General features: G+C 35.6%; 1 protein-coding gene across 5 annotated transcripts in view; it reads left to right on the plus strand.

Annotated features, from left to right (window-relative positions):
* The first annotated feature begins 109 nt into the window (after positions 1-109).
* Positions 110-10800, plus strand: part of Pds5b (PDS5 cohesin associated factor B) — a 193399-nt gene continuing 182708 nt past the window's right edge. For 2 of the 5 annotated variants that reach the window (XM_048800814.1, XM_048800815.1), the window contains exon 1: positions 111-411. The gene's annotated coding sequence lies outside the window, so the exon portion shown is untranslated. Of the gene's footprint in view, positions 412-10800 lie in introns of all 5 variants that reach the window. The other 3 variants (XM_015484200.2, XM_015484201.2, XM_048800816.1) reach the window with 2 other exon arrangements.

Consider the following 10800-nt stretch of genomic DNA (forward strand, 5'->3'; position numbering starts at 1 on the left):
AAGTTTTTGTCCCCAGCCAGTCCCCTTCCACAAGTGAAAAAAGGACTGCTTTCTCTTGCCTCCTCCCGGGGTCCCCGCGCGCCGCCCGGCCCCCGCTCCGGGTGGAGGACGCGGGCGGATAGAGTGACATTTTTACACGGTTACTTGCCAGTCGCGGGAGATAAAGCGCGCTAACCGCGCCTCTCGGTTGCTGCTGGGGGAATCCGAGGACCTAGTTGAGGAAGAGCCCAGCTCCGGCGTGAAGTGACTCCTCCCAGGCGACAACTGGATTCTCGCTTTGAGTTAGGATCGAACGGCAGTGAAAATGGTGTGCGATCGTGGATAGTTCGCCTTTCTGCACCGTTATTTCATTGACACTGAAAGTTTTGGGTCCGGAGAGGAGCCTGTTTGTGCTGTTGCTGTGGGTTTTGGGTACGTACGTTAAAGCTGGCTCTGAGCAGCCCGACTGTAATTTGAGGGGGTGAATCTGAACCCTGTAACGCGGCACCTCATCTTCAGTACTGCACGCTACAGCGTTCCTTCCCGCGGATGGTGTGAGCTCGGGAAGGGTTTGAAAGACCATTTACCCACCCACTCCACACTCGCCTTAACCATTCTTACTAGGAAAGGGTTAATTCTTATTTTCTAAGAACTCTTCTCTCACACTTGTATCTCGAAGTGATGGATGGGCAGTGGTGTCCCGAATGACCCTATCCATGTGTATTATGTATTAAATAGTTTGGGAAGCTTTGGATACAGCCTTTGATTTTGTAGTTTGGCTGCGGACTTGAGAGAGTTGAGGAATCCTGTATGTCTTCCTAATAACCTTTTAAAACATACTTGGTTTATATATAGGAGGTGAGCTGTAAATAAATCATAATCATTTAAATCCTGAATGGCAGTATAATCACTGTTCTCAGTTAACACTAAGTTCCAAGGAACATTTACTATATTAAATTCAAGTACTAGTCAAATAGAAAAGTTAAAAACACAAACATGGACCTCGAAGGAGCTTCTTTTCTATGCAATCCACATGTCAGATGTTAGTATTTTTAGGGACAATAAAATGAGTACTGTGTGTGCACTTCAATTTGTGGAACAATTAGTCTTGCATCTCATGGTGAAAACAGAAAACCTAATTAAACTTTATAGTGGTGAATTCGTAGGTGAAAGTTAAGATGCATACTTAAAACTTAACTATAAAAAACCATGTCCTAGGGGCCAGGGTTTGTGGCTCATTGGTAGAGCACTTGCCTAGCATGCGTCAGGCACTGGGTTCATTCCCCGGCACCACATAAAAATGAAAAACAAAATAAAGGTATTGTGTCCATCTACAACTTAAAAAAAAAAAAAAAAAAATATATATATATATATATATATATATATACACACACACACACGTACATATATATATATTGTAAGAACATTATTTCTTTAAAGTAAAATTTGTACATACTGTAAATTTACAAATATATATGTATATATATACACACACACATATAGTGCACTTTTTTATTAAAGCAGGGACTTTTTCTCATGGTTGAAAATTTTCGACCATTTCTTAGCTGTGTTTTACTTAGGTATATTTTAGTTGAGATGGTAGGGTTTGTCTTTTTTTTTTTTTTTAGAACTGTCTCTTTTTGGTTGAAGTTGAGAAGTTGATTCTCTTGGTATTAACTTGGCTTTTACAGTGGCTTTTATTAACTCTTGTTATTTTTATTTCTCTCTAGTTAGGAGCCCTGGTCCCAGTTTTCCCTAAGAATTAGAGGAGATATGTGAATATTGTGATTCTTGTGATGAGTTGGTTTGTACTAAGGTTATTTGTACCAAGGTTCTACTGAGCTGCTGTTGGACAAATGTTGTTTTAATTTTTAATCTTAAAATTGTTACAAATTGTAATATTTTGAGGACTAAACTTTATCAATAATTTGTTAAGCCTAAAATGAAGTGATACCCTGTATTACACAAGGCTTTCTCTGGTAATGCAGCTGCAAGACTACTTTTTGAGGAAGGGAATATTTTGGGAGCCTGTGTTTTTTCTGCTTATTTCCCTTGGCAAATGTGGACTGTCTTTTGGCTTCCTTAGTTCTTTTTAAAAATCCGTTCGCTTATAACTAATAGGGAAGCTCACTCTTATTTGGTACAGACTCTTGGATGACACATATTGTGTATAACATTAGAAAAGAATAAATTTGTGTTAGTGTTAGAGCTACTAGGAAACAAAAAGATGATTTCCAGTTCTTATTTTATAGAGGAGAAATTAGGTTCAGATTATAGATTAATTGATTTATTTAAGGATACCGTCATTCATGTGGTGAAATTGGGGACAGCCCTTAGATCTCCTGGTGGTCATTATTGTTTTATTCAGGATTTAACAATATTTAAAATCTTTGTGAGGCAACACATTATTCTCTATCCTCTTCTTTTCATTCATTCAAACAAAAAGTAAAACTTCAAGGTTAACCATCTGTTTTGGACAGAGGCTTTTAACAATTTCTATCTAGTATTCACTACATTTAGGTTGTTTTACAAGATTACCTCTTAGATGTCTCTGTCTCCTAGAGCTACTTGATCTTTCATTGTGTAACACCAATTGACGTGACATTTTTTTTTCTTTGTGAAACTTGTAAGCCGGAATAATCTGCATAGGTTAGTATTGAACTGTATTTTATCATAAGATATTGTGTGCATGTGACTTTTATTTATTTATATATATTTTGGATATTAAACCCAGGGCACTTAACCACTGAGTTATATCCCTAGCCCTTTTTATTTTTTGAGACAGGGTCTTATTAAGTTACAGAGGGCCTTGCTCATTTGCTGAAGCTGGTTTTGAACTTGGGATCCTCTTGCCTCAGCCTCCCCAGATATTGTGAATATAGGTGTGCATCACTGTGCCCCGCTTGTATATGAATTTTAAGTTGAATTTGCTATACAAGTCATTTGTCTCTTCAATTTATAATAGGCATTTTTATTTGGTTTGTGTATTCCTGCTTGGGAATGTTAAAAATTTCAAAAATACTTAGTTTAAAAATAAAACTAGTAGTTTTTTCCGAGAATGTATTTATTTTTTAAACTTAAGCTGCCAATTGATTTGCAATTTTGACTCCTTACAGAGTAGAGGTCAGTTCTTTCTCATAGTATTCTATTATGAACCCCCTGATTTTTACCATTTTCTCCAATACTTGAAAAAAGCTTTATAAACCTTTCTTGCCAATTAGTTCAGGATTAAGAATAAGTTTGCTGTGTTGAGAATAGTTGCACTGGCAGAGTGATTATGCCTTTTGAGAAAATTATGATGATAAAACTCAGATGAATAAAGTTTAGCTTAAAAATTAAAGCCATTAATCTGAGATATTTAAAAATCTTTATAATAGTTATCATATCCCATTAATTAGATATTAATAGCTGTAATTAGACATTCTTGGTTTAGTTGTATAAACCTTAAAAGTCAGCTAAGGAGTGTGGAGGAAAGACTGATTAAACTAGGAAACTGTTTTGAAGCATCTTTTGAGCCTATGAATACTCCACTCTGCCTTGCCTCTCTCTTCTTTGACAGAGAATGCTGTAAACTGATTCAGTGAAAATGAACAAGTATTAAGCCTTCTTATACAAACAACCCCAATACAATAAACAGGACCAAGACACCCAGACACATTGAAGTGTAGTGATTGGCAACCCATATCAAAGTGATGGGAGCTGAGCAGGCCAGAGAAGTAGGACCTTTGCTGTTAATGTGTTCTAAAAGGAGCAATCTTTCTCCCCTCTTCTCTTCAGTGGTAGTTGAGGTTATTCTTTTTTATGTGAGAAAGTGCAATTAACTAAGATTAGATATACAAATGATAATAAGGAAGAAAAGCCATAACCAGGACTAGTATCTCAGAATAGTTAGGGACCTATAAGAGGTTGTGGTTCCTTAGTCAGTAGTTTAGGGATTCTTTTTCTCTTCTTTCATTGCATAGGTGTGATTTTAGGTAAGTAAGCAAAGATTTTTAAAGGAAAGACCCATGTCCAAAGATATATCCCTTACTAACTCAGATTCTCCCAGGCAGTTTCAGCCATCCTTTAGATATGGGACTGGTTGCAGGAGGCAGTTGTTGCAAAGAATGGTGGTTAAAGTTGGGGAAATAGAGTACTTGAAAAAATTATATAATTTAAAAGTTATACACATATAGTTAAACTTTACAGTGTATAGAAAAGTGAAGATAAAAATTACTTTTCCTTCCAAAACTTGTGTAAAATTCCATAATGTTTATTTTTAAAAATTATACATACAGTATTATACTATTGCATTGTATTCTGATTTGCTTTTTTTCCTTAATGCTACAGGCACATATAGAACAACATTATTTAAAAATGATCAGAGTATTTTATTGTAAAAGGTACCATAATTGGGGTTCGGGTTGTGGCTCAGCGGTGGAGTGCTTGCCTGCCGCATTCGAGGCCTTGGGTTCGATCCTCAGCACCACATAAAAATAAATAACTAAAACAAAGGAATTGTGTCCAACTACAACTAAAAAATAAATATTAAAAAAAAAGGTACCATAATTGAGATTAGATTGTAACAGTTTACACTAACCAGCAATGTTTGTCTGTTATGTGTTCACCAACACTGGACTTTAACTTTATATTTTTTGCCAATTGGATATGTGAACCTCTATCTTGTTTTGAGTTGGAATTTCTTTGATTATGAATGAAAGTAAACATTTATTCATATGCTTATTAAGGGGCAGTTACTTTCAGTACATAACTTTAGTTTCAATGATTTCATTTACTTGCTACTGACACCCCAGGTGCCACTTCCCTGCCCTCCCACTGAGCTAGTCCTTACCTGAGACCTGAGATGGCCTGAGAGGTGGAACTTGAAGAGGAATAAGATTTTGGAGCTAGTGGCACCTTGAGGGGGATTGATGCTATGACTAGAGAAGCCACTATACTATACTATGAAAAACTGAAGGGCAATGTGAGAGTATTGAAAGCCCTTGATTTGGTGTTAACATAGGTACAAGAGGGGCAGAACCAACCAACATAGGGGGGATTTGAGAATCAGAAGAAATAAATTTTGTATAGGGTCTGAATATTCTGTCCCATCCTGTCCCAATAAGAGTATAAATAAAAAATGGACCTTATAGCTGGAGTGGGTCCATTTTTTATTTTACTCTTATTGAATTTGTATTGGCAGGGGTGGCAACCTGGACCTCTTTATTTCAGTTTCTGTAGTTTTGAGGACTTAGTTTTTCTTATATGGGAAACTGATATTCCTTCAAATCAGTCAAAGGGAGCATTTTATTTCTGGACTCCTTCAGCTCTATTTTTTAATCTCTAGTGTCTTTTTGTGGCTAATGTTTTACAAGAGTGTTAGAGGCCTCACATGCTGAAGTGTTCAGAAACACTTTGGAGGCTGGTGTATCTACATGAGCTGTTTCTATTTAATCCCTGTATGCTGTTTTCTCCCTACCCCAGCTTTATTTTGTTTTCATGGGATGAATTTTTTTTTTTCCCCCATTTTAGTAAGCTTGGGAGGTGACTGACTTACAAGACTCTTATCTTTGTCTAGTCATTATTTTTTTCAGTACTGGGGATCAAGTCTAGACCTCCCAAGTGTTAGGCAAACGCACTACACTGATCTATACCCTCAACCTTGTGTGCTTTATTATATATACTATTTATCAATGGGCTGGCCCTTTATTATTTTTATCCTAGTCTAGGCCATTAGTTCTCAAACTGGGTTGATGTTACTTCTCCTATCTCTAGTGTTCAGAATTTGGCATTGTGACATTTTAGTTGTGTCCAATAGAAGGGAGTGAATTTGCTGTTGGCATCTAGTGGGAGTGGATTGGCTATTTGCATCTAGTGGGTAGAAGTCAGGTGTGGAGGCTCTAAACGTTCTGCACTATAGAGCAGCCCTCCATAAGAAAAAGAAGTTACCTGACCAAAATGTTTATTGTGTCAAGATTGAGAAACCTTTGTCTTGGCAGAGTTTGTCCAGGAGGCTGCATTTACCCACAGCTCAGCTGAATTAGATGTGTTCACTAATTTTGATCATAATGATGAAGCAATAGTAATGTTTAATGTGGTCTTGTGCTGTAGCTTTTGAGCAGTTTACCTCCTTCTTTCTTTGTAGTACCTTTCTTTTCAGCTATTTGCTTCTTCTTCCTTAGCCTTATGACATAACATAACTAGGTGAGGTCTTTATAATCTTAGTTGGAATTTGAAGAAGACAAGCATTTAAGACTTGAATATATTTAAGCATTTGAAAATGCTGCTTGATGAGTGAGGTTCCTTTCTAAGCAAGACAGGAGGGCATAATGGTTTAGCATATCCTTAAAAGTTAAGACTACTTGAGTTTTTATCTTGTCTTCATCACTAAGTAGCAATGTTACCATGGGCAAATTGCCTAATCTTGCCAAGCCTCAATTTCTTTTTTTTTTTTTTAATATTTAGTTTTTAGTTGGACACAATACCTTTATTTATTTATATGTGATGCTGAGGATCGAACCCATGGCCTCATACGTGGTAGGCAAACACTCTACCGCTGAGCCACAGCCCTAATCCCCCAAGCCTCAATTTCTTAATCTGTGAAGTGAGGATAATAGCAGATATCTCATTTTAAAAAACAGCTTTGAGATATAACTCACATGCCATACAATCTACTCAATGAAAGTGTATAATTCATTGTTTTCCAGGATATTTGCAGGTTTGTACAGCCATCATCCCAGTTTGATTTTGGAACTTTATTGTTTCCTGTTTTAAAAAAAAAAAACCCAATAATCTTAAAGCCATTAATTGTTACTTCCCATCACTCCTTATCTCACTAGTTTTTGTGATAAGCCAGGACAAAAGCTTAGTTTAACATGGTGCCAAAATGTGTGTGGTAAAAAATGATTATAACTTTTGCAAGCAGACTTGATTTGTGGCAAAGTTCATTTACATTACTTTAGAGAAGGGAAATATGGGATAATTGTTGAATGGATGTTTGCATGTTATACTGTGCAAGGAAATTATGTTCAGTGCTGGCTAGATATAACAATGAAAGATATTCCTTCTGTCAAGAGATGTATATTTAATAGGAAGAAAGAGGCTTGTGTAAAAATTATAAAACACAGCAGAATACTATTCATACTTTCAGGAATGCCTAAACAAACATGAAAAACTTCTTGAAGGAGGAACCATTTCACCAAATCTTAAGATATTGGAAAAATGGGACTTTTGCCTCCATTGAAGAGTACTTTGAAGATAGGATTATGGTCTTAAATTTCTGGTAGCTATACCGACAGTCCTTTTTGATATTTCTAATATGTTATGAACCTGAAAATGAAATGTTTTAAATAAACTTAGTGAGAGCCTGATGTCTGTCAGAAGAGGCTATTGATAATGATCTTATTCTGTCATTTTGAGTTAATAACCTTTTAGTTTAGGTTTTGGTTCATCCCAGTTAATTGACTTTATTGAACAAGTAATTTCTAGACAGATTAGGTTCTTATACATATTTTTTCTTTTTTCTCTATTTTTACTAAGAACTATAAATCCTACTGTACTCTTTAACATAGCATCTCTAGTACAATGTGTCCAAAATTGAGCTGCTTTCCCCTACTCTTTTATCTTTTTCCAATTTTTGCTTTGGTTAATAACAGATTTTTTTCCTTTTTCTTTTATTCTTCCTTTTTTTAAGTTGTAAGGAATGACTAGATTTATCATGTTGGAAACCTTAGAGTCATTTTAAATGATCCTATCATCTTCCCTACCTCTCATCAAAGGAGTTACCAAATTTTGTTGATTCTGATACAGTATTTTAAAGTTCAAAAAACCCCAACTATTTGCAGCTGTGTGGTGGTGCATGCCTGTATTCCCAATGACTCAGGAGGCTGAGGTAGGAGCATTGCAAGTTGAAGGATGGCCTTTCCATGTGGTATTTCTCTGCTTGTTAGTACCCTTTTTCTTCTTGTGCACATCTCCAAAGTTCTGCTATACACCTCCATTTAGTGCGGCCCTAAGCACCTTAGCAAGACCCTGTCTGAAAATAAAAAGGTCTGGGGATGTAGGTCAGTGATGAAATGCCCCTGGGTCAGTTCCCAGTACCAAAAACAAAACAAAACTAATTGCAAGTATATACTTCAAAAGTAAAATAAGAGACTTTTTATCCTTTTTCTTTTTTTCTTTATTTTACTTTTGAAGTATGTACTTGCAATTAGTTTTGTTTTTGGTACTGGGAACTGATAAGAGACTTTTTATCCTTTTTCTTTTTTTCTTTATAACCTTTTCCATCTCATTCCAGACTTCTGCAATAATTTATAAATGTTACTGATTTCTTATATATCCTTCTGGGGATTTTAATAATACAAACATATATAAATATACTTATCCCACCTCTCTTCCCTCTTACCACATTTTACACTAATGTTGGGAACATTAACTCCTTTTCCTGCCCCTTACTTTTTTCACTTAACAAAATGTCCTGAAAATCTTTTTGTTCTAGCATATAAAAGCACCGCTATAAAATGTTCCAATTGATGGATTGTTTCCCAGTTTCTATTATTATAAAATTACTGTGTTGAGTAATCTTATATGGATATCATTTTGTACATAGGCAGGTATGTTTGGGGTAAATTCCTAGAAGTGGAATTTCTGGAACAAGGAGTGTAACAGATATAATTTAAAAAAAATATATATTTTTAAGTTGTAGTTGGACACAATACCTTTATTTGTTTATTTTTTAATGTAGTGCTGAGGATCGAACCCAGCGCCTTGCACGTGCTAGGCGTGTGCTCTACCGCTGAGCGAGAACCCCACATTGTTAAGTTGTGCTTCCTAGAGGTTGTAACAGAAATGTATATGTGAGAATACATGTGGGCTGAGGTTGTGGCTCAGGGCTAGCGTGCTCATCTAGCATGTTCGAGGCCCTGAGTTTAATCCTCAGCACCACATAAAAATAAGTAAATAAAATAAAGTTATTGTGTCCAACTACAACTAAAAAAACCCCATATATATATATATATATATATAAAGAGAATACATGTATTTCCGTAAACTTGCCAACATTGAATAATCAGACTTTTTGGGCTTTTGCCAATCTATTAGGTGAAAAAATGGTATTTCAGTGTAGTTTTAGTTACATTTTTCTTATGAAGAAATTGAGCATTATTTTATATGTTTGAGCCATTTTTATTTTTCTGAAAACTATTATATTTTCCCATTTTTTTTCTTATTTTAAGATTCTGAGTTACTCTTCATTCTTGTATCTTTGGTTTGTTTACTAAAAGTGAAATGTCGCTTGCTTGTTCTCCTGAGTTCTCTTCTTACTGCTAGTCTGTTTGCAATTTTATTCCCTTCCAGACTTGCCTGTATGTGTTCTCTTTCTCCCTCCCCCACCTCCCATGGATATTTCTCATCACAAATTTTGTGTCTCATTGCTTGCTTATAACTCTTCAGTGGCTCTTTAATTCAAATACCTTAGCATGAGCATGGTAGCTTGCTGGCATTTCATTTCTTTCTAGGCTCTCTGATTCTTCCAAATGTTTTTTTTTTTTTAAATATTTATTTATTTTTTAGTTTTCGGCGGACACAACATCTGTTTGTATGTGGTGCTGAGGATCGAACCCGGGCCGCACGCATGCCAGGCGAGCGCTACTGCTTGAGCCACATCCCCAGCCCAGATTCTTCCAAATGTTGAACTGTTCCCAGCCCCCTACTATATTAGACCCTTTATCTCTGTGTCTTTCCATGTGGTATTTCTCAGCTTGTTAAAAACTCTTTTTCTTCCTTGTGCACATTTCCAAAGTTCTGCTTTACACCTCCTATTCAGCAATTAATAGGTTTTTCTCATACCTGACTCTTACTTCAGGCAGTATACATTGCATCTTTTTTTTTTTTTTTTTTTTTTTTTAATACAAGATCCCATGTATACCTGATAGGGAAAGTCCCACGTTTTCTGTTTTTATTATTTGTTTAAGCACATGTGTTTCTATGCCCAAGATTGTTAGCTTCTTGAGAGCATGGGCTTTAGTTATTTTGGAAGCCAGCAAAGTGTTTAGCACATAGTAGGTGATAAATATTTATTGAATATACACAAATATATGTATAGAAATTATATATGTGTCTATTCAAAACAAACTTAATATAATATTGAGCTCACAAATTCATTAGAAATTATTTGTCTTTTTATTGAAATGTAATGTGCAAAACCTTCATGTTAATTTTGATGATGTATGACATTATACCAGTGTAACCGATATCCCAGAGAAGATGTAAAGCATTTTCATTATCCCAGGAATTTCTCTTGTTTACCTCTCCATTCATTTCTTCTTGCCCTCATGCACTCTAAAAGCAGATTAGTTTTGTTCTGACTTCATACAGTGTGGGTGCTTTTGTATCTGGTTTATTTTTTAACATATAGTTTGTATTCATTCATGTGGTTGGAAGTATCAGTAGTTCTTTGTTTTTCTGTTGAGTAGTATTTCAGTGGATGAATATACCACACTTTATGGTTTTTTATAGTCATTTGGGTTGAATCCAGTTTTTGATGTCAAAAACTGGATACAGTTTTTGACTGAGTTAAGTCCTGTACAGGTCTTTTTGCAAACATGTGTTTTCATTTCTCTTGGATAAATACTTTGAAATGGAATTGCTGGTTTATAGGAAGATGTGTTTATAAGAAACTAGATTTTCGGGCTGGGGATGTGGCTCAAGCGGTAGCGCGCTTGCCTGGCATGCGTGCGGCCCGGGTTCGATCCTCAGCACCACATACAAAGATGTTGTGTCCGCCGAAAACTAAAAAACAAATTTTAAAATTCTAAAAAAAAAAAAAAAAAAAAAAAAAAAAAA

Source organism: Marmota marmota, unplaced genomic scaffold (genome assembly GCF_001458135.2).
Source record: "Marmota marmota marmota unplaced genomic scaffold, marMar, whole genome shotgun sequence".
NCBI classification, from domain to species: Eukaryota; Metazoa; Chordata; class Mammalia; order Rodentia; family Sciuridae; genus Marmota; species Marmota marmota.